Here is a 23,607-nt window from a genome sequence, read left to right as displayed (position 1 = left end):
AATATACGTAAATCTACAGTTGATCCTTCCCTAAACTACCACGTGCTCAATGAGCTGTTTTCAGATTCCTCTGCCCTGGAGTAGAAATGGCCTTCATAAAGGGAGACTCCCACCCACTGCCCCCTGCTCCTCCCAAGGGCTGCTCCTGGGCAGTTTCCGGAGGACCTTCCCCTGGTTGGCATTCTGACTGCATCCTGTGTTGTCTTCATCCCTCCGTGGTTAGAACTTGTAACTCCGGCCCCCCAGCAGGCCCATATCATCAGCTGCTTTCTTAGAGCTTGTTTCTGGAGCAGCCTCAACTCAGAGACGCAAGGTCAAGTTCAGACTCCACCCATCCCAGTCCTGTGCCCCCAAGCAGCCCCCTGCATTCTGCTGTTAATACCTTCTCCTGTCTGGTCATATATTCCAACAGTCCTCCCCCGGAGTGGGGCAGAGACAACGTTTGTCTTTCAGGGGTGTTGTGAGGGTTCGGTGTGATGATGGATGTGTGAGTGTACATTACAAATACTTGGGAAGATTCTAGGCTGCTTAGGGTACTTCCTCTGTTTTTTCCTGAGATACCCTAAATATTTTGATAAATTAAATGGAAAGTATCCAGCAAGATATACTCTTTAAGATATGTATTTGATGCAAATATCATAATGAAGGTAAACTGATAAAAGGAAATACCCAGTTCTATATAATTTGTATTGTATTTCTACTTGACCAACGCTTCTCTGATGAGAAGGCCATTTCTCAGTTGTTGGAAATCCCACTGTGGTGTGGGTTTGGGGGAGCAGGGATTGGATGGAGAAATCAAGGCAGGGAAGGGACTTATGGGAAAAAGAGGGTAAGGTGTTTAACTTCAGACCAGTATGTGTCTGTTCTGATGGATATTGGATTACCAGCATGATGTAATATTGTCCAAGTCAAATCTAAATTTTACTCCCCCAAACTTTGCAAGTAACTATTATTTACTTCCCTTGTCTCTTATAATAATTTATCTACAAGGATATAGTTTGTATATCTTGGTAAATAGTTTCAATTTTATTATGTATTGATTTTTTAAGTTTTCTTTTTTTAGTGGATTAAAATCCTGGCACATGGAGCTAATAATTTGCAAGAATGTAGTGCTATCACCAGTGTTGCAAATGTCGTTAGTGTTACCAGAAGACATCCATTTAAAATGTTAGCTTACATTCGATATTATGTTTGGTTGTAACAGGACTATCACTTCAGACTTAGGTTGGGGGTAAGGACAGAGATCAATAAAGACGGATTTTCTAGCACTGATATAATTTTATGCTCTTGAGATACGAGGAATTTTATGAACTCCAATAAAATTTGCGCTCATTTTGCTAATAAAAAAATTTCATGGAAAAAATTTTATCTGGGGTTGAAATGTATTGCTCCTCAGAGGAAAAATCTTTAAAAATTTATTTTGGTATATTAATAGCTAAGGAATTTTTTTTCTCAAAAATTATATTCAGGTTATGACGAGGAGACAATGATATTGAGTAACATCCTTTCTTTCTCTAAACCATTATGTTCCATTTGAAAAAGATGTGATCTGATGTCTTTTTAAATTTCCTAAGTTGAAAATTTTAAGTGTGTTTTCTGTAGCTTTGTATTGGAGCTCACAATCTTTCAGTGTTATTTTTTCTCAAGGTAGGGGACAGTCTTGTCACAAGCTCCTTCTGAGGAAGAATGGCTAGCTTCCTCACAATTCAAGATTGGTTACACCCACACACTGACAAGGACTTCCTTGACAAAGTCTTTTTTATCTCAAAGAAACTAGATTTATCTTCTGTAGCCATCGTGGAAGTCTTATGCTTACTACATTGACGTGTTTAATGCTCCTTTTGTTAAATTTTTTTTTAAAAGGCAGCTTCTTAAAATGATTCCTTTTTACAATACTGGGCTCTCTAGACATGAATACAGTTTAGCTCAGTACCAAAAGACTATTCTGCAGAGTATAACAGCATTCAGTTGACAGATGAACAAAGGGAGGCCAGTGCGGGTGGGAGGAAACTTCCACACCAAAGGGACAGTAAAGTTCCAGAGTTACGGTGCTGTATTTTGGTCATTTGCGCTCCTTTCTAGAAAGAAAGGCACTTGGGGGAATTGACTGTCCCTCTCTGCCCTTCCCTCTTGATGGGTTCCATACAGAACTGAATGACCACAGGTATTTTAATACTTCTACCCAACAGAGCAGAGGAGTCCATTCTGTGTCTTTGGGAGATGAACTTGGTCACTGTCACCTGCTTTTAACAATTATTCTTTTTAAAAGTTTATTGCCAAGGGACGCCTCGGTGGCTCAGTTGGTTAAGCAGCTGCCTTCGGCTCAGGTCATGATCTCAGCATCCTGGGATCGAGTCCCACATCGGGCTCCTTGCTTGGCGGAGAGCCTGCTTCTCCCTCTGCCTCTGCCTGCCATTCTGTCTGCCTGTGCTCGCTCTCTCCCCCTCTCTCTCTCTGACAAATAAATAAAATCTTAAAAAAAAAAAAAGTTTATTGCCAAGAGCCTGTGAGTGTTCTGCGTATTCCAGATGATGATGATGTCCTTGTATTTGAGCTATTTCAGAGACACTCCACTGGATGTTTAAAAACAGTTTCCCTTCGTTACCATTGCCTTATGAATATTTATACTCTTTCATGGAAAGAAAGAAATGATAAAATATTTCATGAAGTGTGTAGCTCTTCCTTCTGTGCCTCAGCGCGTCAACCCCTTTCCCCCTGTGTTGTCATCCATTTGCCACACTCCTGCCTTCTCCTTCATCATCCCCTCGGCTTTTCCTAAATGTGCTTCTTTCAACTATGTTACCTACTTTATGCACTGTTTTGAGGTCAGTGACTAAACTGACCTTCGTGTAGTGTTGTCTGCTCTGTGGCCAGCAGCCAAGGAGCCTGGGAGCCCCCTGAGTGATTGATCTGCCCAATGGTTTGTGTCCCCAGATAGGAAGGATTTCTGTGACAAGCAGCTGCCTGTCTTATGTGAGGTATTTTTGTTTGTTTGTTTGTTTGTTTTTACTTGGAGTTGCTTGGACACATTGCTCTGACAAACACTCTCAAGGATGAGGGCCAAGGCAGCCGTCTGCTATGTGGCCTCTGTGTGAGAACATTTCCTCAGGGTGAAAGCCCCATTGAACTCCTTTTCTAGGCTTTTCTTTCTCTGGTCACCTGCCCCTAGGTGTACCTCCCAATACTTCTCCTTGGTGAACTCTGTCCACCCACTGCCTGTCCCCTCCCCACCTGGGCCGCCCCCTTCCCCACCTTCTCCAAGCCTCAGTGCCCCCCACATCGGTTCCTCTCCAAGACCTCATTTGAACTCTCCTGATTTGGAGGCTTTAGGAGAAAAGGGGCCAGCCCCAGATTCTGGTCTACCTGGATTCTTAAATCCTCTTAAACTCTCATAAATTCTTCCAGACACACAGACAACCCTGGAATATTCTCATGCTTCTTTTGATCAGAAAACCCAGGTGGGGCAAGTCTGCTTTACCCATACTCTTGTTCACCTGCCTGCTCAGAGAAACCCCGCTTTTTCCTTCACACTTCTCTCTTTTATAATCCATATCTCTTGTCACCTCAGTCTGGTTCTTTGTTTCTTTCCTCGTCTTTGAGACTATTTTTGTTTCAATGCAGCTCATTCTTTTCTCTGTTCTTCCCTGACGGTGGTCTAGCTGCTTATACTTGTCTTTCTGTCTTCCCTCCTCTTCTCCTGCCTCTAAATCACGATTTTCCCCTATCACCTTTGACTGCCTTTGTATCATCCTTTCTTACAATTTTTAGTACATTTTTAACATCTAATTTATCTCATAAAAATAAGTGCGTTTTTATGTTTAATCCGCACACAGTGGTATTTCATTTGTGACCTACTAAAAAGCTGCTCTTAGGGCTTGAAGATCTGCTTTGACTTCACAAAGGAGTGAGTGGTATGTAGCATTAGCTCATAGCAATGTCCTTGTAGGAGCTGGGCTGGCTTCGTCAGGAATGTAGATACTAAATTAGCTGCAGGACCCTAGAAATAATGACTTTAGGTCTTTTTAACAGATGTCTTAACTAGATTAGAAATTTTCCCATTCTGCCTATGACCCTTTCGTGCCTCCTGGGACCTGCAGAGCACTTTGAGTTGCCTTGATTCTATGTTTTCAGCTTAAAAAGATTCTTGTCTTGCAAAATGATTTCTCAAGCAGTGCATTCTCTTTTATTTTCTTCTCTTGACAAATAAGGAGGAATAACATGGTACATTGGCAGGTGCAATGAAGGCTGAGAACTTTCTTTTCCTTTGGTAAGGTGGCACTGGTGCGATGGCCCTTCCCAGCCTCAGGGTTTAGATCAGATTTCCCTGGTAGATTTATCCTCCCTGGCACCATGTTATTTCCTTGGAGATACAGTCTTTTGTAGTCCAACAGTTTATACTGACTTTAAAAAAAATTACAGAATTTTTAATACACAACCAACTGATGCTTTATTCCTAGGCAGAAGTTCCTTATCTGGCTTAGTTGGACCATGATTTTAGGGTGGCCATGGGGTTCAAAGGTCACTTTTTGAGAATCCCATGCATTTCCTGCACTGGAGAGTTTTATGTGTTTGTGCAGCCTTCTTCGGACAGAGCCCAGAATTCACTGGCTTCTCAAAGATATCCAAGTCCCCAAATTTTAGAACCTCCACTTCAAGCTATGCATGTGATCCCCTGACAATACATTTGCTTTTCAACATTCTCTGCTCATTGAGTGTGGTTTCTTTTGGCAAATGTACCGGCTTCCCTTGTCCCCGTATCAAGAAACTTAACCTACTTTTATTTACCTACAGTTGTAGGCAGCCGGGCTGTGGGAAGTACTCAGTTCTGCATCAGGTTAGAAACTACACATTGCTGCCTCGCATCTCCCAGGCACTGTGCCAGCCTGGAAATGTAAAGATGACTTAGGTGTGGTCTCTGAGTGAGTGAATGGGGCAACAAAGACAGACAGAAGTGCTGTAGACAAGGGAGGTGCCAAAGGGGCCCAGGATTCAAAGGAAGGAGCGCCTAACTGCCAGGAAGAGATAGAACAGGCAAAGCGGTCTCCTTGGATGAACAGAGTGTGGTGTGTGGCATTTTGACGGCACAGGAGTCTGTGTCATTAAGGTAATTTAGTGATAGTGCTAGAAATTGATTAATGGCCATCACACCTGGAGATGGGATTTAATTTCAGTATGTGTGTGATAGAGTCACCTACATACTCCATCCCTTCCTCCAGCTGCCTCTCATCGTGGATGCGAGCAAATTCCTATAAAGTGCTCCAGGTATGAATTTTATTTCCTGGGTTCTGTTTCTCTTCAACAAGCATCTCGTCTTTGCCATGAATTTCCAGGTGGTCCTTTGGAATCCTTCAATAAAGCTCTCTTTTCTTGATCCTGAATGCTCTCCCCCTCTCTCTGGATAAACTCTTCCTGTGAGCCTCGACCTTTAAAATGTAAGCTTTGGGAAAAAAAAAAAAGTAAGCTTTGGAAGCAAGTCCATAGGAGCTGGGATGTTTCATCCTGTAAGGTTGATGAAGAGAATGTTTTGGGGGAATGTGTCCCAACAAGACAGGAGACACCATGAGGACCACACCAATTAGGGTAAGGATGTTGGGCAGTATTCAAACAGGAAAAATTCCAAAGGAAAGGACGGATAGGAGATTTCTTAACATCATAGCTTGGCTGGAGAGCTTCCCGAAGTCATGCATTGTGATCAGAATTTGCCCTGCATTTTTTTTTTTGCATGGACTTGTTTTAGTCATTTAGACATCAGATCTCCTAGACAGACATCTTACTTAATCTCAGCCATTTCTTGATGGATTCTTTTGTTTCTTGGGTGTTGAAAATAGCCAGGCGATACATAGGTCAGGCACTGCCCCTCTCCCGCTGCTAGGCTTCTCCATGTTGTTAGTGGCTAGTTTCCAGCTCTCCGTGACTGGCCCCTGGCCACAAGGACTGCATCGCTCCAGCATCTGAAAGACACAGGGTGACAGGGAAGGGGTTTGAAGAGAAAAAGGCCAGGGCTAGACCAGGACTTGTCAGAGGGAAGGATTCCCAGGTGGAGTAAAAGATGCTTGGCATATATTTTCCTCTTACTTGTTGGAAAGGCCACTGGGAGATGCAGAACCAAATTGGTAATTTGCCTCTTACAACTGTGAAGATTTTACGGCCTGCTTATCTCTCTTCCACACTCTCTTTAGTTGTATTTTTCCAGGCTCTGATGTCCATTTTAATTAGTATCTCACTATTTAATGGCATGCATTCTCTGTGAGCTCCTCAGATCTTATAGAATAAATTAGGCTATAAAGAAAGAAGATATTCATTGGGGCATTTAAAATTTTAGTATATTCTTTTACTGTACCTTGATAACACCTTCGTGATGGTGATGTATTTTAAGACCATTAGAATAAGGATGGGTATTTGTGTCCTAGCTCTGACCCAGTAAAGTAGGATTGATTCTCAGAAATGCTATAATTCGTCATTCACATATGTAGGTTGCTATCAGACTAGTTTCTAAAATTACCACTTCTTGCAGAATCAGACCTTGCTTACATGCATGAAGCCCTCAGGCTTCCTTTCTTTAGACTCCAGAGAGTCTGGAGGTCATTATCAAACAAACAATTTTTTTTTAAAAGATTATATTTATTTATTTATTTGAAAGAGAAGCGCGAGCACACGAGCAGGGGAGGGGCAGAGGCAGAAGGAGAAGCAGCTTCCCCGCTGGGCAGGGAGCCTGATACAGGGCTCAGTCCCAGGGCCTTGGGATCATGAGCTGAGCTGAAGGCAGACGCTTAACTGACTGAGCCACCCAGGTGCCCCAACTAGCAATATTTTACTAGCTCCTGTTTGTGAAGGTGGACCCAATCCAATACACCCCTGGCCATCTAAATCTGGGCTTCCAAGGACTGTGGCCCTTTGTACAGTGAGCTGGAACCTTCCACTCTAAGCCCACAGGCACTGAGCCTACTCTAGCTTCTTGAGTGAAATCTGATTTCTTGCAAGCCTAAGGTCCCACTGTCCCGAGTAATCCCTTCGCCACTGTCACCCTGTCTGACTGCTGTTCCCTGATAGGTTTTGTCTCTGTGGTCTGGACCCTGTCTGTCTTTTTAAGATTCCCAGAAGTTCTTCCCAGTTCTTATGGACTGATGCCAGCCCTCAGTGGGGCTGTTTTTACCTCTGCCTCTGAATCCTGAGGTCTAAGTTGCTGGTTGGCCTTTTCAGATGTTCATCTCACCGAGCCCTGCACATTCCTGTTTGTTCTGGTCTCTATGTCATCTTGTCTCTGGTATCTTTCCCCCCTCAGCTCTGTCTCCTTCTGCTTCTTTTAACTCATGACATTTTTGCTTTATCAGCTAAGTCTCACTTTCCCATCTGATAATCCTATTGTCAGCCAACATCACACAATGTAGCATCTGAATGTTCTCTATCCTCTTTTTTTTTTTGTATGTTGATTTTATATCTTTAATTAGACTGTGAATTTCTAGAGAGAAGGGACCATACCATAGCTTCTTGGACCATGATGGCCATTTGGTACCCACCTGAGGGATTGCATTTGGTTCATAAGTAACAGTTATTCTGCTCAGTGAATGCCATGTGAAGAAAACTTCCAGCTGTGAATGTCAATCTTAAGAATTCTTTGTAGAGTTTTGCAACGCACCTTGATGACATTTAAACTTTCCCCCCTTTATTACATTAAAAGTATATGAAATTCAAATACAAAAAAGAAAAAGGAAGGAAAGATGGAAGAACTTTCCATCATTCTTTTGGGAATGCTACATTTTATATTTTGTCCTCTAGGATGTCTTGCTCTGGCGGCCTGGGGTAACAGAGTCAAAGAAAATTCGGAAGGGATACCAGCTATAAAATAATTAACATCTTCTTTTGCTGAGACCTTAAGATTTAACAAAGAAAATGCAAATGTCTCACATTTTCATGGTCACCTTAAAACCACAGTTGAATATGGTCTGTTGAACTCCCTGCAATACAGAGAAGAAACTTGGAAAAGTTTAAATCAAGAGCAATAGTTGGAACGAATATAAAATATAAGGATAGGTAAAAGACTGCCCTGCATCGCATAATTGGGATAAAGTTCTTATAGTTCCTATTTGTCTAGTTGGGAGAGTCCTATTAAATTAAATTTTACTTAAATTGAAACTACATTTCTATATTATTAGCAATCATGATTACTCTTTTTGCTCTTTTTATTACTGGTAATGAATATTAGAATTTTTTGTTAGCTGGCTTTGCACTTCAATGCCTTGCTCTTGTTTTCCTAAAATTGTCATGATACGCATCATTTGTGTATTGGTACCTATTGATTGTGGTGATAAATTAAGCATTGTTAACAAAAACACATTCCATTGTGGACATGCGTGATGGCTCGAGGTGACTATCTAAGGTTCCCTGAGCCAACACGGAGCTTCGGTTGCCTCGGCTGTGGTGGCATCGGGGCAGGTGAGTGAAGACCGAGATGTTTGTCTTACCCTGCAGGACAGGCTGGAATCAGGCAGCTTGTTGGTCTACCCACAGAGCTGGCTGTTCCACGTCGGAGTCTTTTGCAAGCTCCTCAGGTCATTCTTTCACACACCATAACTTTTGCAAATTCTGGAAACTAATCAGGAAGTAAAGGATAACCATCGGATAGAGTAGAACCAGTCAGCGTCCATGCCTCTTAGCATGACTGTAAGTCAGAAAGCTGGTTCTGTAGATTTCGAACACCAGTTTCAGAATTTAGGAGAACAAAGAGACTGCGGGGTAATTCTCTTGTGTGGGTCTGAGGCAACAGGTGGAGGGACTGGCTTGGTTTCGAGAAGCAAACTCAAGGTATGTCTTTGTAACCATAAATTCTCCCTTTCTCCCTCCTCGCTCTGCCCCATTATCTCTTTCTCTCCCTCAGCCTTTTGTTTAAAAAAATAGAAGTAGGTCATTTTACTTATAGATTACTTTGACAAAATTAAGTAATAAGGAAAATTATATTTATATTTTAAACAACTTATTAACTCTGAAAAGAAATACATTATTCCTTAACTGATATTAGTTTTAACCCGAATCTAATCCATAGACTTTGATTGAATTGCGTTTTTATCTTTTAACTTAGAGAGACACACCTTCTCAGAGCCTTACCAGTTCCCTGTGACATCTTTTCTTAACTTTATGTCAGTGCAAATTTCAACTAAGAAAATAATGTCATGAATTTCCGTGTTTATAGCCAAATTTCTGCCCCTCTATTAGGTACCTCTTTTTCTCCATTGCAATGGGGGGAGGGGGGAGGGGAGGGAAGGAGGGAAAGAGAAAGAAAGAGATTGAGTCTCAGGGCTCAACCTGGGACTACGGTTTTCTCTCACCCAAAGGTGAGTTTCCAATTTACTCTCTTTTGAAAATTAAAAAAGCTCTATGACAATAGATAGTATAAATATAAAAAATATTCATACTCTTTTGGAAAGAGGAACACATTGTATACTGTTTATTTTTTTGCCTTTTTCACTTAACACATCACTAACATTCTTCTGTGTTAAAAGCTTTAAATCTGTCGTATCCTTCTTAATGGCTCTATAGTGTTCTATAGAATCTGTGTACTGTAATTTATTTAACCAATATGCTATGGTTAAACAGTTAGCTCCTTCATTTCTTCTGCCTTTAAAGACAGAATTTCAAACACTATTATAACCTCATCTCTGTATTTTTTCCGATGATTTTTTTTGGGTTAAGTTTCCAGATCAAGAATTTGCTGGATCAAACGGTTTGTATATTTTAATAACAACTTTGATGCACATTATCAAATTGTCCTTCACTTTCTTCCAGTTTTCACTCAGGATAGCCAGGTCACCTTTGGAATAGTGTCTTGTTGCCCTTGCATCAGCTTGTGGCTAGTTGCTGTTAACTGGATCCAACTTTGTGTTTAGATACACCTTTTAGCAACTTCCTTAGTGATCTGGAATGCTTAGCCATCTCCGCAAAGGAGGAAAATGGTCATTAACAGTTTCCAGAGAAAGAACAGTACAAATCTCTCTCTCTCTCTCTCTTTTTCCCTTGGAAAATATTTTATTTATTTATTGACACAGAAAGGGAGAGAGAGCGCACAAAAAGGTGGAGCAGCACAGGGAGAGGGAGAAGTAGGCCCCCCACTGAGACGAGTCCAACATGGGGCTCAATCCTAGGGCCCTGAGATCATGACCTGAGCCCAAGGCGGATGCTTAACCGACTGAGCCACCCAGGCACCCACAGACGGTACAAATCTCTTTAAGCAGATGATATTTAAAGTACTTGCTCATCAGAGTCCTAGTAAATGGGAGAGTTTCATTGTATTATTGCATTTGTACATCTGAGTCCATGTAAAATGGCGGATGGGGTGATGGGGAATGATGAGCAGTTGCTGCTGTCACGATCTCTACCTCGTGGTCAGTTTCTAGTGACATTTCTCCTGCTGGATGTTTTACAAAGAACTTTTGTATTCCAGAAGGCTGCAAGCCCTGATTCCATTGCCATCTCCTCTCAGATTCTTTTGCTTTCCCATTTCCATTTGCTGAAGGGAGATATTTAAGTTCCATTTATCGTAGACTTTTTATGAAGTCAGAATTATTCTCTGAGAATGGGGCAAAGGATTTTCCAGAAAAGACAAATACTTTGAAAACCCATCAGGGATGCTTTAGAAGTAATCATTTGACTTTGACCCAAGATCATAATAGTTGAATTGTTTTTCACAGAGCTCTTGGGTCTAAAACCGAGAGTAGCAAGTAAATGGACCAAAATAGGTCACATCAGCAGGAGAAAATTGTCTAGTTTTTGGTGAAGAATATAAATAATTAGGATTGCATTTCAAAAAAGACTCTCTTGCTTTCTCATCTCTAATGCTCTCTCTGACATTTGGGTTTTGAATGCCATGGTATTTTCGGTATTCACATACATCCCCTAACAAGCAGGACACTCATGGTCGTCCTCTTTTAATGCCATAGTTGTGAGTTTGACCTACAAAAGTTATATTTGCTCGGTAGACAAATGGAAAATATCTTTAAATAAATACACTGACAAATACTGTTTGGCTACATCAGTAATAATAGATACCAGCCTCTGGAACATTATCGTGTTAAAAAACAGGATCGGGATCCTCGTCTCGTCCATCCATATCCCTGTTTACCATCAACCAATGTTTATTAATAAATTACCACTTTTTAAAAAAAGTTTTTATTTATTTATTTGACAGAAATCACAAGTAGGCAGAGAGGCAGGCAGAGAGAGAGGAGGAAGTAGGCTCCCTGCTGAGCAGAGAGCCCAATGCAGGACTCGATCCCAGGACCCTGAGATCATGACCTGAGCCAAAGGCAGAGGCTTAACCCACTGAGCCACACAGGCACCCAGATAAATTACCGCTTTTAAGGCACTGTGCTCATCACTGGGGCTACAAAGAAATCTAAGATCCCAGTTCCTGGATTTGAGAGATTTTAGCCGCTAGGCAGGCAGGACATACTCATTATGTAACCCAGATAACTCTCATTGTCCCATGGCTTAGCCTTGTGGATAAAGACACATCAGACAAACCCAGTCCAGTAGCCAATAATGGATTGAAACAACAGAATCTTTATTTATTTAAATAACGGAATCTTTACTCATCTTTTTGGGAGAACATGAATAGCAGTGGGGAGAATTCATTCCTATCATGCAGCAAAAATATTATTGATCTTCTCTCCTCACTGCACTCTTAATAGTCTCCATGTGTTTGGCACTTGCTTTGTGGAATTATCTTCCCCCACTCTCAATGTCTACTGGCCAAAATCTCAGCCTAACACCCACCTGGGCTTTGAGGCTTTTCCCATCTTTTTGTTCTTGCTTTCCTGGCCCTTTGTTCTATAGATCAGTATAGTCTCTTGGGTTTGTTTGCTTTTAGTTCTTCTGTCTTGGACATTCCTGGGGTTCTCCACTGCAAAGAGCTTGCCTGGGAACTGACCCAGCAAGCAAGAGTCCTTACCCCTTAGAAGCAGAAGTCAGAAGAGTGTAAATACTCGTATGGTAAGCAATTGCTACTCTTGTTAGCTAGTAATACTTTCGAGATGATAAAGAACACATAAAGAGGTAAATGAGAAGATAAAAAGAATGTATAGTAAATATCAGATGAATTGTGTCATTTAAGGGCTACGTGAACTCAGAAGGGAAGAATAATCACCAAGCAGAAAGCTCAGGCTTTAGATTTGCATGTTTTGAGTTTGGCCTTGAACTGAGGAGTAGGTGAAAGAGGGAAAGGTGTTCAGGGTAGGAGGACTGGTGTGAATGATGATGTGGGAGGGAGACCAGTTTGGCTGGAGCCATGGATTTCAAGAAGGGAGCCGTGGAAGATTTGGAAGAGGACAGGAGGTGGGAGCCAGACTATAAAGGAGGAGGAGCACAGGCAGGTAGGGGCAGGGGTGCTGGCATCATACGGTGAGTGCTGTGGAGTAGATTTTGGTGGGATCAGGAAGGGTCAAGGTCAGGCAGGGGTGGCAGCAGAAAGCAGGACCCTGGGTACCAGGGACATTGGGAAGGTCGATTCTCCAGACATGATTGTGTGTCAGGGAAACAAGGAGACAGATAGGCAAAGTCGGAAGTGCTAGATATTGGAGTTTCAAGCTGGGAGGTATTTCTGTTGGGAAGAAAGGCCTTTCTTTGAAAAGAGCAGCTGCAGTCAGTTTCACCGTGTCTGTGGCCTTGAGCAGGCCCTTGGAAACGGAGAACCCCAGCTCAGGAGGAAGGCTGTGCTATAGGTGGAGAGCTAGGGCTCCTCGGCTTGGAGCTTAGAAGTGAAGCTTCTGGGAATGAAGGAAGCTCCCCAGTGAGAAGGAGTAGGCGGGTGGGGAGTTTTGGGGGATGACGATGTTTACGCTGGGTTGGCATCTGGGAGAGAAGGCGAGGCAGCTGGCAGAGTGGGGAGACTAGGAAGATGGTGGTGGCAGGGCATGAGAAGGAAAAGGGAATCAGAGAGGTTAAGTTCAAGGTTGGAGATCTTAGAGGCAGGGCCAATCTGAGGGTGGCCTTCCCAGCTCTGGTCAGATGTTTCTTCCTGCCAGTCAGTCACACCCCAAACCTCAGCATCACTCTTGAACTTTTATCTTTCCTGCCCCACATCCATTGACCATGAAGTCCTTTCTCTCCAACTTCAGCGTATCTAGGATCTGACTGCATCTCTCCACGGCCCTGCTCTACACCTGGCCCCCAGCCTTTCTCCTGGGTTATTGCCAGAACCTCCTGACCAGCCGCCCTGCTCTTACGCCTGCCCCCATAGCTGGGCCGTAATGACACCCCAGGTCTGCTCCCAGTCCCCAGGGTCTCCTGTTTGACTCAGCCACGTCTTAGAAGCCAAGATGGAAAGTCCCACGAGGCCTCATAGGTCTGTCCCTTCATTCTTGGACCCCTCGCTCTCCTGCTCTTCTCTCTTGCTCCCACCACTTCCACCATTTCTCGATCTCCCCAGGAGTCCTCCCTGCTCTGGTCCCTGGCACCGGCCTCCGGCCCGTGCAGGCTCACTCCCTGACGTGCTCCGTGACCTTGCTTACTTGCACCTGTCCTGGCCACCCCCTCATTCAGCAGCAGCCCCCTTTCTTCCCTTTCTCCTCTGTGCCCCAGTACCCCACACCTCCTTGCTCTGCTCTCCTCTTCCCGCATAGAACGTATCCCTTTCCAATGCACAGTATGTATATTCCTGCTAGAATACAAGCACGGGGAGAGCAAGAGACTAAGTCTGGCCTGTTTCGTCTTGTATCACAACCACTTGACGTGGTGCCTGGGGGACGCAGGCATCCAGTAAACACAGATCGACTGAATACATTAAATACATTGTGAATTCCCGGTAAGTAACCGGAGGGGGGTTATTTCATAGGCATAGAAACCCAACTCAAACTTACACAAAACAACCAAAAAACCAGCCAGCTGAAGCAGGTCAGGGAGTCTCCTGCCGCTGAGCATCCGGTGTGAATCTGGATTCCCAGATCCAGGGACACAGGAAATTTGAGCGGACCCATTTCTCTCAAGACAACCACAGCTTTCTGAAATGTTTGGTTTAGTCTTGCTCTAGGTTTTGTGGATCTGATTCTATTTTATGGACTGTGTTGTGGAGACCCGTAGGTGCACGTGTCTCCACCTGCCCATCTGTCGTATGTAGATACACGCACCGGTACACATGTGTGTGTATGCGTGTGCACACACACGGATGGCCACTTGTGTACGTGCACAGGCCGAGATGCACATCCATTGTAGACTTGCTCCTACAGAGACAGACGTGGATACGCACACATATGATTTCAAGGACGTGACAGGTGGATGAGTATTAAAGGGTAGATAGCTTGGAGGGGGTGCGTGTGAGCAGGTAAGGAGGCATGAAACTGGACAATTAGTTTGGAAAGAAACAATCCTTAGAGTTGGAAATAATGCGAGTGTTTATGGGAAGGATATAATACATAGCTAGTATTCATGAATAAAAACAACTGGCAAAATCATGAACTAATTTTCTACTAATGGGATCATTGTCTTTTTCCCTTCTTAAAAAAATGTTTATTATTTCAGTCAACAGACAATGTGATCTTAGTTTCAGGTGCACATCCTGGTGATTCAACAATTCTGTATTTTATGCAGTGTTCACCATGATAAGTGTATTTTCTGTTGCCAAACAACGTTATTTCAGTATTACTGATTCTATTTCAGTGTTATTGATTCTCCTCCCCTATGTTGTACTTTTCATCTCTGTGACATATTCGTTTTACACCTGGGATGGTTGGATTGTAAGGAGCATTTCCTTTAGAATGTTAAGGTATGCTTGGCTCCTACTAACATGCCTGAGCCCAAAGCTTCATTATGCGGGAGGAAGCCAGCTCTCCTTCTGTGAGGGTAGGTGACCCTTTTATCAAGGTGGGGGTCTACTGTTGGCATTAGATATGGAAGTTAGAGGGGATGAGTGAAATAAGGGAAAGACATTAAGAGGTACATACGTGCAGTTATAAAATAAGCAACTCGGGTGCCTGGGTGGCTCAGTGGGTTAAAGCCTCTGCCTTCGGCTCAGGTCATGATCCCACAGTCCTGGGGTCGAGCCCTGCATCAGGCTCTCTGCTCCACAGGGAGCCTGCTTCCTCCCCTCTCTCTCTCTGCCTGCCTCTCTGCCTACTTGTGATCTCTCTCTCTCTGTCAAATAAATAAAATCTTAAAAAAAAATAAAATAAAATAAGCAACTCAGAGGGATGTAAAGCCCAGCACATATATAGTCAATGATATTGTAATAGCATTGTATGGTGACAGATGGGGACTACGCTTACTGAGAGCACTGAGTAATGTATAAAAGTATTGAATCACTTTGTTGCACACCCGAAGCTAACATATTGTATGTCAACTGTACTTCAACTAAGAAAACTATATTGTAGGGGCACCTGGGTGGCTCAGTAGGGTTAAGGCATCTGACCTTTGGTTTTTGCTCAGGTCCTGATCTCAGGGTCTTGAGATCGACCTTCAGGTCGGCTCCCAGCTCAGTGGGGAGTCTGCTTGAAGGGTCTTCCTCTGCCCTTCCCCCACTCTCTTGCTCTTTCTTTCTCTCAAATAAAGAAGTAAAATTGATTTCTTGAGAGAGACAAAGAGAGAGAGATTGTGTACGCACAGGCAGGGGGAGGGGCATGGGGAGAGAGAATCTCAAGCAGACTCCCCGCTGAGCAGGGAGCCCAACACGGGGCTCAATCCCAGGACCCTGAGATCCTGACCTGAGCCACCCAATGCCCCTAAATCAATATATCTTAAAGAAAAACATATTCTATATCTTGACCTGGGTGATAATTACAAGAGTTTTTACATTTGTGAAAACTCACTGTATCTTATTGCGTGTAAGTTACCCCTTGATAAAGTTAATTTAAAAAAATAAATGGAAGCTAGTAAAGGCCAGGACCCACTTGATGTGTCAGATCACTTATTCTTCGTTTCTTTGTTTTGGGGTCTTTGTCTCATACGTTGTGATTCCTGTTAGAGTTTCTAGTACTGAAGGGCATCTGTTCAATCAAAGTCAGATTAGGATTTGGGGGCAGTCAACTTTGTAAAGAAGATGGCTTGGATTTTTAATTTGCTACATTGAGTATCCCAGAAAGAATTGATGATCAGATAGCATTCCCAGGACTTTTGTAAAGACTGAAGCATAAGTAAAATCTGCTCCAGACAGATAAAGGAAGCCCTTTGCAGCCCATTAAGCTGCCAGGACACAGAATTAACTTGATTTTGAGAGAGAGCTGATTGGGAACAGGGACCGTGTGTAATTCATTCTTGCTTGGTAAGCCCCAGAGCAGGACTGGTGGTGATGTTTGTGGTCTGGAGCAGGGCAGAGTTTATAATGAGGCTTGCCACCTAAGTTGGTTTGGGCTCTGGGCTCAGGGAAGCTCCTGGCTGAGGTTGAAACCGCTTTGGTTCGTGGTCAGAGCTGGTAGTGATTACTCCGTCCACCAAAGCTGTTAGTTAAAGCTGGAGGTCAGAGGAATTTCTTGCTGTCACTACCAGCATTCTTTTCTGGGTTCCTTATTTCTCTTAGCTACTTTGTCCCTCTCATATCCTCATATTTTTTTTAAAAGATTTTATTTATTTATTTGACAGAGATCACAAGTAGGCAGAGAGGCAGGCAGAGAGACAGATATATCACAAGTAGGCAGAGAGGCAGGCAGAGAGAGAGGAGGAAGCAGGCTCCCCGCTGAGCAAAAAGCCTGATGCAGGGCTAGATCCCAGGACCCTGAGATCATGACCTGAGCTGAAGGCAGGGGCTTAACCCACTGAGCCACCCAGGTGCCACTTGTATCCTCATATTTGCTGGTGCCACATTCAAGCCCCTCACTTGTCTTCCCTCCTTCCTTTCCTCCCTCTCTTCTTTCCTCCCCAAAGTATTTATTGGGAACCTGCTGAGTTGGGCACCTGCTTGGCTCTGGCAATAGAGCTGCGAATAAAACAAATAAAAATCCCTGCCCTCACGAATTGGATGTTTTAGTGAAGCAACAGGTAATAAATGATTCCACAAATAAAAAGAAAATTACAAGTGTGATAAGCACACTGCAATAAGTCACTGTGCCGTGATTCTAGTTGATAATAAAAATCTGACATAACCCTGGGGGTCATGGGGATCACTATCTTGAAGAAAGATAGTTAGGTTAAAAGATTAACTAGGCAATGGGGAAACCCTTCCAGGCAAAAGGCTGTATGTGCAAAGGCCCTGTGGCTGGAGACAATGCATAATATCAGAGAAATGGCATCAGAGCCTCAAGGCTGGAGCTCAGAGAACAAGGGCGAGAGAGGTAGAGATGTGGTAGAGAGGTAGGCTGGATCACACTCACCAGGCTGTGGAGGCCCCATTAAGAGCCATGCAAAAAGGAACTATTATAGGGAAGGAATTGGTAAACACATTCACCCTGCAGATGGTTGCTATTGAAATACATGCAGTTTAACTTGGCAGAAAAAAAGTCATCCTTAAGACAACATACCAGGTAGCTGCACCCGTGGGTGTTTTTGACCACATCCCTAGATACTCTGATTTACTGGGTCGGGCTGTAGCCAATATAACCATTTGTTAAATAAACCCTATAGGTGATTCTGATTGTAGGTGTTTGTGAGCTGGACAGGAGAGGGGCTGAGTGGTAGAGAACTTTCTGGAGCTCCAGAAAGTGGAGCAGGTAGGCAAGGCTGCCTCTAAGAATCTTGGGGACTGAGGTCGAGGTGTGACTGTTCCTGTGGTGACAGGGCTAAGAGGAGCTAGAAATAGCCCAACCAGACAGGCTGAATCTGAGTCAACCTCTCCATCCCTCCCAGTTGTTTTTCTTTCAAATCATGGCATACCATTGGGGCTTCACTGGAATACATTGGCTAGTTTTATTTTTAGTACAATAATACATGCACTGGAAGATAAAGATGTCATGCATAATTCAAGAAGGAAGCGCATCTCAAATTGGAACTCTTGCCAAACACTTGTAAATTCAGGTAACTTCTTTCATATGACCTTGAAGGTACCAGACCGTCTTCTTGGTGGCCACTTAGATGTGGGATTTTGAATCAAAGCAGAGCAAAAGAATGCAATAGAACAAAGGTGGTTGAAAGATCGTGAGCACAACGCTTGCCACAGCCCGGAAGGCAAACATGTCAATCAACAGCTTTTTATGTTAGCTCATCTGAAGGCCTGGTTCCCTGACTCCCTAGCATTTATAAAGTCATCTGCAGCCCAATTAGCTGTGCATTTATAGTCTCCCAAACCCTCACATCAACACAGAGAAGTGATTAATTATTTTGGCATTCATAGTAATGCCATTAATCAGAATGCATTCATTGCGTATTAATGACTGGATGTGGTGGGTAATTGTATATGAGTTTCATAGTAATTTAGCAATTGATTTACCAGTATTTGATGAGTTGAAACTGTACTAATGGAAGATTAAGTGATACAATTCTAACTGATTATGAAAAGGCAATCGAATAGACATTGAAAAAGATTAAATAAGTGAAGAATTTCAATTGTGTATTCTGTGTGAGCCAACAAAATTTCAAAGGAAAGCGCAAATTAATTTTCATGTTCTACCAATGGGTGTTCAGGAACTGGCATTAAAAAATGTGTCCAATTAGGACATGGTTTTCATATGCAATGAGTTTTCTTTTTCCTCCTAAATGAAGATTACTTAATGCCAGAAATAGGCACATGGAGAGGTTTGACAGGCCCAGCTGTAAATTTTGCTTCAAAAAAGACTCTAATTTGACTATTTTTATGCCATTTTATACAATTAAATGTTTCTTATATTAATTGCTGGTTATACTTTAAAAAATATCTTTAATCCTATGAAGTGTAGCCATATGTCATTTATTCACATATTTTTCTTTTACAACTTTAAATGTAGCCTAGAGCCTAGCTTTTTAAAGCAGAACCTAGACATGTATTATTCAAAAGGGTAGATAATGAAAGTCACATTATTATGAATGTGTTGTACTTTTGTTTGGGCGTTGTTTTTAAATTCTAACAATAATTTTGAAAAGTAGGAAATAATTTTAAAAAATTCCATTTAAAAGGTTTGACATCACAGAAACTGAGTTAGGGGATTCTCTAAATGACCTACATGCTTGCATCCCAGCACTGCTGTTTTCTCAGGAACCATACTTTCCCAGAGTATTTCCTCAGAAATATTGTGTATTTACACAAGTGTACGTTCCCTTGAGGATCCCACTTTAAGTAGATGTTAGTTGTTGATGTTGCTGTGGATTATAGTGATGATGGTGGTGGTAGTGGTGGGGGTGGTGATGGGGGATGATGATGATGATGGTCGTAATGATGGGAGTGATGATGATGGGAGCGGTGGTGATAAGGATGATGAGGAGGTGATGATGAGGGAGTGGTGATGATGATGATGATGATGATGATGACGATGGGAGTGATGATGGAGGTGATGGTTGCTATGGACTGAATGTGTACCCTTCAAATTCATATATTGAAACCCTACTCCCCAGTGTAATGATTTTTGGATGTGGAGCCTTTGGCAGGTGTTTAGGGTTAGATTAGGTCATGAAAATGGAGCCCTCATAATGAGATTGTGCCTTTATAAGAAGAGGAAGGGACCAATTGAGGGTATGGAAAAAAGACAGCTGTCTCTAAACCAGCAAGAGAATCCTCACCAAGATCCTGACCATGCTGGCACTCTGATCTCAGACTTCCAGTTTCCAAAACTGTGAGAAATAAATATTTGTTGTTTAAACCAGCCAACCTATGGTATTCCGTTAGCAACCTACACTGAACTGACTGTGACAGTGGTGGTGATGATGACGGTGATGGTGATGATGATGATGATGGTGGTGGTGGTGATGATGATGATGGTGGTGGTGATGGTGATGATGGTGGTGATGTGATGGTAGTGATGATGATGGTGATGATGATGATGATAATAACGGTGATAACGGTGGTTATGGTGGTAGTGATGATGGTGATGATGGTGGTGATGATGGTGATGATGTTGGTGGTGATGATGATGGTGGTGGTGGTGATGGTGGTAATGATGGTTATATTGGTGGTGATGTTGATGATGGTGATGGTGATGATGGTGGTGATGTGATGGTGATGATGATGGTGATGGTAGTGATGATAATGATGGTGATGGTGACGGTGGTGGTGATGATGGTGATGATGATGATGGCAGTGATGATGGTGATGGTGATGAAGATGCCTTACAGAGTTCTTACTACATAGTTGCACTGCACTAAGAGCTTTGCCCATACTAAGACCTTTAATCATAACCACCAGTCCAGGAAATAGGTAGTGTTATTAGTTCTCTTTCAGAGAGAAAGAATCTGAGGCATGAATGGTGTAAATAACTCTCTCAAATTTAGAGCTGGGGAGAAGTTGAACATCTGGTGGTAGAACCTGTATAACCTCCCATTAACCTCATGTAGGCACTTGGGCCTGGTTACTCATGTTAGTATAAATAGTAAAGCCACTAATTAGGGAGCACTCATTTGGAGTTAATCAGTAGAAATTGTGGGTAGTTACTCACTTCTGTAATGTGAAACTTACACCACCTATAGAATAAATAAAATGTTACAATTAAATGATAGATTATACCTACCTGTTAATGTGCATGTTTAGTATAACCCTGTATGATAAAAGGAATGACATTAGGTGTTTTTCCTAAGCTTGTGCTCAGTTCTCTCCCACTCCTCCCCTGTCTCATAGAGGAGCCACTCTCATGGTCAACCCTGCTTTGTGAGTACTAAGGAAGACAAAGGAGAGGGGGAAGTGATGGAATTAGTATTTCGTGAGATTGCAACGTGAAGGAGTAGCTACATGGTGATTCCTTCTGAGTCAAGGGGCAGAGGCAGCACGGGGAAGGAGTTTGTATGATTCCTTTGCACATCTGCATGGATTACAACACAGTCTAATCTGTTGCAATAGAGAGACCTCAAATATATTGGCTTAAACAAGTTGCCAGTTCATCTCTCTCTTATGTTAGAGTTTAGAGGTAGTGAGTCCAGGCCCAAGAGGACAATTCTACACCCTCACCACACAGACTCCATCTCTGGATTCAGACTGACTTCCCCCACTGTCATAGGGCAATGGGATGCAGGGGCGGGGGGAATGGACAGGGCAGCCCTTGCTCAGTCTTTGTGGTTGTACGTCACAAAAACATCACACATCTTGTCCCTGAGTAACTGAGGAGAGGCATGTTCTTTAACCGGGTGGCCTAGTTCTCAGCACAAACTCCCAATGCTGTTATTCAAAGGATGTGGGGAGAAAATGAACCACTAGGCAACTAGCTGTTACTCCCAACTCAAGTATTCAAGTCTCAACTTTGGAGAAATGATTTAGTCTAATATTTATAGAGAATGGAGTGTGGTAGGACATGAACATCTTCTTGAAAAAAAAAAAAAAGTTAAACAGAAATACAGCACTCTGGGCTAGTAACCCTTTATTGTGGGAATAACTATTTCTTTTGGAAAAGTATAGAACGTCAACCTAAGGAGTCTCCATATAAAATTTTTGTTCATTTCATGAGCCTGTGTTTCAATATTGAATTTTCAGAGCCTCTCTACAGGATGAATAGACAGAAGGTGCCAATGAGATGCTGATAAAGCTGGGAGGCAGTGGGGAAGGGCTGCTGTGTCTGACAGTAAGATTTGCTGAGAATCAGTCATTCTATCTTCAGGTGATAGCAGGTGGATCGTATTTTTTTTTTTTTCTCTTTCCAACAACAGCTTCCCTTATCTTTGCAATTTCTTTTACTTTGGAGCAAATGATATTACTTAATATATACTTTTCATCATCATTCAGCCAGGGGTAATCCACCCAATGACTCAGATGAGTTGCAATGGTAGACATATTTGGTCCATTACTGTTATGCGCCAATGTGTCTCCTAATTCAGAAAGCATTTTGGGTCCTCCCTTACTCAGGAACCCACAGAAAATGAGACAATCCATATGAGTGAATTTTCCAAAAAGCAAGGTGCTTCTTTAAGTATCAAAACTTCAGAGTAAGCAGGCAAGTAAACAATGGCAGAACCCAGTCTTTGCATGGAAATCTAAAGAAAGCTTTGTTTAGAATAGACAGATGGTCCTTGAATGAGGTCCTGGGATGGTCAGGTGGCCGGGTTCTACATGGGTATCATGATAGCTTTTTTGGTCTGTAGTCACCTTTCCCCCTTAACTCCTTCCTGGTCTGCTGGCATTCAGCACACATGCAAAATAGCGAAGGGTATTAATAAGCCTTGCTTTAGTATCACATGGCCCTGGACTTGGTCTAGGTTCATATTTGCTCCCTGCCCCAATCTCTCTCGTTGCCTCTGGACTCACATTGTCAGAAGACGAGTTAGTTCTCAGGTTATGCTTCTCAGCCCACAAGTATGGAGTCACGAATCCCTGGGTATCCTGACCAGCTTCTTAAGCTTTGCGCTAATCTCCATCCTCCCTTCTTAAAAAAAGTTGGTGCACATACGCCATTTTATCCCTGCTTTTGTGGAACCAGGTGTGGGATTGGGGGTGTTTGACTTCCCAGTGATTATGTGAATGCAGAAACCCTGGGTCTCCAGTTGGAGCAGGAATCCACAATATTTCAAGCTTTTCATGCCTATCTTCTGCCAGCCATGGGACTTCCTGGACTGTGAACAGTTTTTATAGGTTATAGGTTTATGCCAAGTGACTCGCCAAGTCTTACTAGGAAAAGTCGGCAGTCTGTTTCCAACACCTACTGCTCAAGTATTCACGGCCAGAATTTTGTTTTGCATGTATGCTTTCCTTTAACAGGAAAGAAAATGGTCTTTAGTCAAACCACTGAAGTGAGAAATGCAAATCTCATTTGCTGTTAATCCCAATGAGGTATTAACTACAAAGTCCATTTAAAGACTATTTAGTGTTAATATTAAAGAATACACTTGGTAAAATAAACAGTTAATGGCCTGGAGCCAGCCATCTTGTATGCTCCGAATGACGCTTGACCACTCCACCCCGGAGATAATGACCAGACCCCCTTTCAGTTGCTCTCAACTTCTCATTGGCACCAGGGGAGGTGAGTTTGGGAAAGTCACTGGTTTGAAAGGGCTGTGATGATGGCAGAACATTTTATTACCTTGTTAATGAGCACAGTGTGGGGTTGTGGGCAGGGCAAAGCATTTGTATGTTCTTGTGTAGAGTTAGGGGAGAAGGAATGGGGAGATGGGGAAGGAAACCTACTTTTTATTTGTCACTGTAACTAGTTACTTGAGGGTGTTAACAGATCTCTGGATAATCTTTGGAGAAAGTTTTCCTTCATTATGGTTTTAGAATGCATTAGGGAAATCATCTGGTTGTATAGCAAGTAGAAGGGGGCTCTCCAAGGTAAGCGGTATCTTTTCCCTCCCTCCTACCCTTCCCTCCCTCCCTCTTCTCTTTCTTTCCCAACGTCTGAATATTGAGTTGAACTATGTGGCATCCTTGAAACTTTTTTTTTGGTCAGGTACTACAGTTCCCCCTCTCAATGCTGAAGTGGTCTTCACGTAGTTCTAGATGTCCTTCATGCTGCAGAAATCTTGTCTTTTCTTATCAACCCCACCATGGAAAAATCATGTAGCTATTTGTTTTAGTTAATTATCCTAGCACAGTTCTGTTGTGGTCTGATGTCAATACATAGCTAAGTTTATATCACGAACGTTGGCCTGTAA

General features: G+C 42.7%; 1 protein-coding gene across 1 annotated transcript in view; it reads left to right on the top strand.

The window, feature by feature from the left end:
• LOC111143680 (delta/notch like EGF repeat containing) overlaps positions 1 to 23,607 on the top strand; it is a 311,777-nt gene that overhangs the window by 141,088 nt on the left and 147,082 nt on the right. The window lies entirely within an intron of this gene.

This window comes from Enhydra lutris, unplaced genomic scaffold, assembly GCF_002288905.1.
Source record: "Enhydra lutris kenyoni isolate GAN:26980312 unplaced genomic scaffold, ASM228890v2 scaffoldscaffold1, whole genome shotgun sequence".
Classification (NCBI taxonomy): Eukaryota; Metazoa; Chordata; class Mammalia; order Carnivora; family Mustelidae; genus Enhydra; species Enhydra lutris.
This window is presented reverse-complemented; position numbering and strand designations above follow the sequence as displayed.